This window comes from Zophobas morio, unplaced genomic scaffold (genome assembly GCF_036711695.1).
Source record: "Zophobas morio isolate AGI-343-1 ecotype UQ-CSIRO unplaced genomic scaffold, CSIRO_AGI_Zmor_V1 ptg000144l, whole genome shotgun sequence".
NCBI lineage: Eukaryota > Metazoa > Arthropoda > Insecta > Coleoptera > Tenebrionidae > Zophobas > Zophobas morio.
The window spans coordinates 97,077-104,265 of NW_026972248.1; the positions used below are offsets into that span (position 1 = coordinate 97,077).

The 7,189-nt window shown below is 36.7% G+C and overlaps 1 long non-coding RNA gene across 2 annotated transcripts; it reads left to right on the plus strand.

Moving 5' to 3' along the window:
• Positions 1–1,005: 1,005 nt before the first annotated feature.
• LOC135145364 (uncharacterized) lies at positions 1,006–2,533 on the plus strand. Of its 2 annotated transcripts, XR_010283425.1 has the most exons (8): positions 1,006–1,045; positions 1,099–1,181; positions 1,306–1,339; positions 1,414–1,634; positions 1,776–1,893; positions 1,947–2,094; positions 2,155–2,219; positions 2,285–2,533. It is a non-coding gene; the product is annotated as an uncharacterized LOC135145364 (long non-coding RNA). The 2 variants fall into 2 exon arrangements; XR_010283424.1 differs by having other exon boundaries at positions 1,306–1,634.
• Positions 2,534–7,189: the final 4,656 nt, after the last annotated feature.

Below are 7,189 nucleotides of genomic sequence, written 5' to 3' on the forward strand. Positions count from 1 at the left end.
TTTTTTATTAGTACAATAATAAAAACAAAAAGTAGGAAAAAAATATCTATAAAAAGTGTAATAATAATAAAAACTAAGGAGAGTATTATAGTAACACCAAGCAGTCGTTCTCTACGAGTGGTCACAATTTCGCGTTCACTGTCTGTTCGCTTCGATAGGAGTAATCTACCCTCAATATTTGCTCTAGAAAACCCTAACCCCTGCAAGACGGCAGAAGTGAATGGCTTATTAAACTTCTTGTTAAGGCATACTATAGACTTGTAATCAATCTCTACTTAATAACCAAGCAGGAAGGGAAAAAAAGGTTTAGGTTATCTAACATGGTATACCCCCCCCTTCCTCCCTTTCTCTCTCTCTCCCCCCTTCTCAAAACCCCTCGCTTTTTTTTTGGCTGTATTTTTGATGCAAGATAATTCATTAATAGTATTATTTAAATTGTTAATAAAAAGACGAAGAAACTAACTTTTAATTTACCTGTTAATAAATATTTAAAATTAGCTGGAAAATATTAATAAAATTATTAGCGCATACCCGCAGTGCCGTAGTCGTTGAGTTAATGAATCGTTAGTTTTTGCTGTTTTTCTTTCTCTCTGTCCTGTTTACTTAAAAGAAGCAATAGAGTGAATAACTTCAGTACTTATTCATCTAAATGTTAACGGTAGGGAAACGGAAGTAAAAATCGGGAATGAAAATAATAAAAAACCATTCCGCTACAAGTGACAGAGTCTGTTCGTATGTATCATTTTTCCTTTATTAACCTCTAATGAATCATTTTCTATTAAACCACTCACCTACACACATTATATTGATTACATTGTTAATAATATGTGAGCAAGGTGTATACTGCCTAGTTGTATGGCAGAGTACGGTAGATAGTAATAAACACTATAAAAGTACCGCGCTAAAAAATCCGATAAACGAAGATGGGGTCACATGCTACTAGCACAAACCATGTATGACAACTAGATATATTATATTAAGGCCTGGGAATTTTCGCACAGATGTTGGCCTCTGTTCCCACCATCAAGATGGCCATCGCGATCAAGTTGTGTTCTACTGGACTTTTTTTTTTAATCACTGCATTAATACATTTAATAGCCCCCCATTATTGAAGGGACTGGTTTAGATCGAAGTTTTTTAACAGACTTAAGGAAAAGAAAGTTACTGCTCCCTTTGGAGAGGTACTGTACTGACTATTATAATATTTTTGTTCTTTTTGACATGGTAATAACTTAACCTAATAATGATAGTTATTTTTTATACCTTCTTTGTTCTTCACTTGTTACCTTCTTTTTTAATCTATAGCCTTCTGATGACCTAAAAGTAAGCGCCATCGCAGGTGGGTGTCGACTATGTGTTACTTGCTAGCCATGAACGATCTCATTTCATACAACCAACTAATATAAACTTTAGGGTCAATTAAATGGGCTTTAAACTATTATCTAACTACTTCGAAAGTTCAAGAGCCCTTTTATTAACATTATATTCAGTGAAATTTCTATTTTAAAAATTTTTTAAAGGTCACACGATTAATTTTGGCCTCTACGACCTGTTGAATCTCTAAGCCAGGAAATTGAACCCGGACACTCTGTGTTTCTTGATCAGGCCATTGGTCGGAAGACTAAGAGAGCTAGGTCATCGTTTATCTCTCTTATTTATTTTATGAAAGTAGCAACCTTTACATTATTATCTTTAAAAATATTATTCTACCGTACTTCTCTCTTTCCACTAAATGTTGATATTCAGGCGCCTTTTTTTACTCTTCTCTTTATAAGGTACAAACGTTCTATGACGGAGTGGTTGGTCATCCGAGTGGAATTTGCCATCTTCCTCTTGTAATTCCCTTTATTGAAAAACTGCGAGATGCCTTTAAAGAAAACACCTCATCCTTGGGTATTCCTCATCACACAAAATGTTGTTTGCCGCTAAAACAGTGCTGACCATAGGAGAGCCTCATCATTTCTGTAGGGACCGTAGTCCCTATTGAGGGCCCGTGGTTGAGCAACAGGGCCGAAAGCCTTATGTATTGCTCGTGGGAAGGTGACGTTATCAACCTGAGTACGTTTTCCTAAGTGATTCTGGTTAACGAGGCTGGTGGGTCTTGGGTAAAATTCTCGTTGGGCGTACACTTATATGCGTCTTTTTGTTTGAAAGGTTTACTCCACGCGTCGGTTGCCTTAGCTACAGATTACCACTGCTGGCGTAGTGAAGAAAAACACGTATGTTTTTGCCCTGTAGGCAAGATTTCGTATCATATTAAAACTTTTTCTTGGCTAATTTTCAGTGTCGGTGTAAATAAGTGGTCATGGCAACGCTACGCAAGGACTCGGAAAATTGCAAACAGCTGATTTTAATCATCATTCCTTGATTGGCGACCATCGATAGGTCACAAGACATCAAGGGTGCAAAGGAAACCTGCAACACTCTTCCATTATGCTTCCGTCCATAAAAGAATAACAATTATACCTAAGTTAAGTTTTCAGGTATGCAAACGGAAACATACTTGTTCATTTAGTTATAGAATTAAACCTAATACATAAATAAACTTTTCAAGTAAGCTATTTTAACCGTAATGACTCATCAACTTTTTTTTTGCGGACGTGAGTTGGTTCAGAGTTTGTTGCTCTTCTCTCGTCTTTAACTTCAAAAAGTTAAGTTAAAAGTTAATTATTTATTAAATTCTGCATATCTTCATATCCTATAGACTCAAAAAAAATTAGTTATTATTATAGAGAGCATTTTTTGAGCGGTAGGCTTGTAATTTTTTTGTCTAAGCTCTTAAATAAAAATTTAAACGGCTCTTCGCTCTTCCCGATCATAAAAACTGAGACTCAAACCTTTTTACCACAAAGAAAAAAATATCAGACCTACAAAAAAAGGAAACAGCAGCGGGCTTTAACCTACTGTCAGCCCATATAAAGAAGCTGAAGTAATCTTAGTACTTAAATGCTAAATTATTGGTCTATTGGCTTACAAGCTTGCTCAGTGGCTTGGGAAATTTGACTTAGGTAACGCTAATTCAACAACTTTATTGTATTAGGTTTGTAAGGAAAATACTTAAAGAATCAACTGATCTTGAGCTTAAGAAACATGTTTACAATGCTTACTTAAAAATACAGGTCTTAGTTAATTCAGTTGGGCGTGCTTATGCTCAACTTAGGGTGCAGTGTACTTTCGACAAGCGAGCTTTTCTCTCGCCTTACAAAGCTTAATTAATTGTTCAGCTTGAGTCGAACACTGGTTGTTCGTAGAAATGAAACCCAGTAAAAGTCAAAAGTTCAATTTTGTCACTGCTTTTACTTTTATTTATTAATCAGGTCATCCCACCATGGCCTATTTAGACTCATATATGCGAATTACACTGCATTAATGTATAGATTCAAAGCTACCTGCCTTGGTTTGACTACATCTATATCCATAAGTTGAGTTAACCAGGAATGTCTCACCGTGGTGTCAGTCTTTCGACACTCTTCTTATTGCACCCCCTAAGCCCCAACAAAATCAAGGGTTGTCTAAAACGTAGTTTCTTTATGTTTCGGTAGCAGGATACCATGAAACCGTTTACATTAGCAAATTTCATTGGAAGGCACATTTAGATCACGCAAATAATTACCTTATAGTCACCTAACTTTACTCAACCTAATGTCAAATAATGCAAACTTAAACTAGGGAATAGACTTCAGACTTCATTTCTAAATTACTCTAACACGACTCAGCTTAACCTAAGTTTCAATAACGCTGTCGTACTCATCGTGTTGCCCTTTTTACTTACCTGCAGATTTTTTAAGAACAGTTCCGTATTTATATAACGTAGTTAGATTTATTAGTGGTTATCAACCAGGGCTCAGTTTATTAGGATTATTTTATACGATATCTTATTTAACACTAACGGGTCAACTACTTAAAAATTTCCTTTAATATTGCTCAGAGTGGAATATATCAGGACGCGGAATGTAACCTAAAATAGTTACACTTTGTACAAATCCTATCATTACGCCATTAAGTACACATAAAATTACACAAAAAAAGTAAGAAATATTCTCCTGCATAAAATGTTTGCAGTTACATTGAGTTTTACATAGGAGGCAACGATAATTACAAATTATAAATACAAAAATTATCGGGATGCAGTATAAAATGCACTTATACCATAGGTTTAATACCAATCTCTCCTGCATGTACTGTAAAAATACGTGGTGCTTAGATAATGCAACTTGCTAGTAGGCAAACCTTGAGTATATCCGCTGTATTGTTTTCATGAGCGATATACCAAAAAAATAAGGGTCACTAATGACACCTTAGAGGAGCCAAAAGTTATCAATATAGAGAAATTTCCAAATTTCGCGATGTTCCAGATTGTGACACACTCTTAAGGTTAGTGTTGGTTGAAGGCAAATATCTTAATGAGGTAAGATAGGCTAATCTTTCTTTTATGAAGACGCATTTACCCTTGTGGCTTCTCTGGTAGCTTCCGCAATTGCCATCAATTCATTTTCCATCGTCGAGAGGGTGTATTGTCCGCAGCACGAATTTCCAAGTAATCGGGATGGGGCCCCTGGGAGTTTTCCGTACAGGTCGCGTAGTCACTCTTGCTAAAACCTTTCCAGCTTGAGGGTACTGTAGCTATTGTAGCAGATTTCGTATACCCTTCGCACCAAAATCAAGCATCTTATTAACGTTTTTTAGCTTACGCTTATGGTGGTAGGCTTGAGTGCCTTTTGTGATAGTCTGTGCACTGCGAAAACTATAACTGGACGTGATACCATGAAGAGATAGAGTTATCACCACACTAGTTCTACATATGGCGTATTCTTTAGTAGGCGGTTGTCGCCGTTAAAAGTATAGGTTCCTATATAATTTAAAAGGCTTGTCATAATTCATTCTGGTGTGTATACGAATAGTAGTAATATACATTTCCAAATGTAACGTTTTAATCCATCGTTCTTCTCGACATTCATACTTGGTATCTTCGATGCCTTTTCTAGCTTTTTATAGTCACGATTTCATCAATGTATGTGGTTTCTTCCTTGTATAGAAAAACATGAGTCAATATGGCACTTGTGGACACCAGAGCAGATAAAGCCCTCGTATAAACGGTAGTCCATCTTATTCTGGACTATTTGAGATCAGGTATAGGTTTGAAAAGTTTAACGCAGTTCGAACCATTAGGCGCAGAGTGTACGCTTCAGGTTGTTCCATAAATAATTCTTCGGCTAGGGTCGACATATAAAGCCGTCATGAACAATAATTTAAAATACTTACATACTAAGCATAGCTGATAAGTGCAAAAATATCTTAACTTATTTGATCTCTGCAAATGGGCTAAAAACATTCAAAAAATCTTCTCCATCGATTTGCATGTATCTCTTAGTACAGATACGAACCCTGTATCAATCAATAGTGCCTTCTACATTAGTTTTGACCTTGAAAACCTATTTACAGCCGTCTCATTATCCTTCAACTGGTAGGATGGTAGAAACGCAAGTAAAAATTCTTTATGGGATAAAGTTTATGCTCATAGGTACGAAAAACTGAACTTTAACTATACTGTTTATAGCTTCCCAATAAATCTTGGGTTCCGGTACTTTCCAGGTAGGCATGGGTAGGCCATGGTATAGGGCACTGTGTCTCGTGTTTCCCTAGTATTGTATGCTTTAGTCTCCTCGTGGTAGGACTTTTACCTCTACCTAATGTTCGTTTATATGAACTGACAATAAGGGCATTAGAATTGACTAGGGTTCAACAACAAAATTCGAGCCTTCATCCTCGTTTCCAGTCCAGAGGCAGAGTTCATAGACGGCTATATCTAAGGTACCTGATTTTGCACAATATTATACAATGCCTTGCAAATTTGAAATACGCAAAACATTTTTAAGACCCCATGACCTCCCCGCCCACTGGATTAGGCCCCATGTTCTTTAGGATTTTTTCTTGTATCGCTGACTGCCGTGTATCTTTGTACCGATGGCTTCGTAAAGAAGCTTCACCCCCTAGCTATTATTGTGCCCTGAGCCAGCTCTATCAATTGTGATATATTAAGGGGCGCCTGGTAGTTTTTCTCAGCTCTACCTTTTGTGGTAGTGTTTTGGAAAGGGTATAATGGGTAGTGAAAACTCTTTTATGTTTTCATCGATTAGTCCTTTAGGTAAATACCACATGGTATTCTAGTTACGAATTGGGCGCACCACTGAATCGGATGTACTTGTGTAGAATTTGGAAGTATAACTCACGCATCGCTTCGGAAAATACCAGTTTACCCTCCCCTCAAGAAGGGCCAAGGCTTGGGACGGGCGAGTATAAACCCTCCGTAAGCAACCGGTTACCTGGCTTAATCGGTTCAACTAATGAAGTGATTTGCCAATACATTTTTTTTTAGCTCTTTTAGCTCTACATGAAGAATTCAGTAGAAAAGTTAGGTCTTTCCAAGTTACAGTCTTTCTTTGCTATATCTAAATTACCTATGATGCTATCCTTCGACATGTCTTGAATGAGGAGGTTCCAGGCGTAACTAGGAAGATGCTATAGCTTTAAGAACATGTATTTTATATGTAGTTAGTATAACCCTTAACTCGCCAAGAGCAGCCCTTAACGAGAATGGGGGCAGAAATATTATTTCCCTTTATAAGGCCTAGGTCTTTACTGCAGAAATGTACTTTGTAATAATATGAAGTTAGTGTGTACAATTATCTCCATCTAGCGGTATGCTTTGAGCTCCAAGCCTATTATCTAGGACACACTTAAAAGGGTAGCTTGCTGTTTGCTAATCCTGAATTCTGTTTTATCTTTCTAACCATGCGGACTCAGTTATCTCGTAATTTTTAACCGTGCGTAATTTCTTACCAAGGCGATAAATAAATACTCTGTTGGTTTGATGCTTTATGAAAATAATTTAGTTTTGCTTTATCCAGAGCATACCGCAGGAGGGCACCCTAATTGTGATTATTACCTGTACGGTAACATCAATTTTTTTTAAAACAAGTTGATAAGTGGGTATAAATTTTATGTACTTAAATAATAATAAAAGAGTGCTAAAGCTTAACTCTGTTTCCAGCCTCCCCACCTTAATAACTTATTAGCATTATTAGGGCTGGTTACTAAAGTACTGTTTTAGTTAGATAAACATCTTGATATAGAACTCTTAGGCTTATAAACTCTAAATAGTAGAAGCGTATCTTTTATCCATGACCCG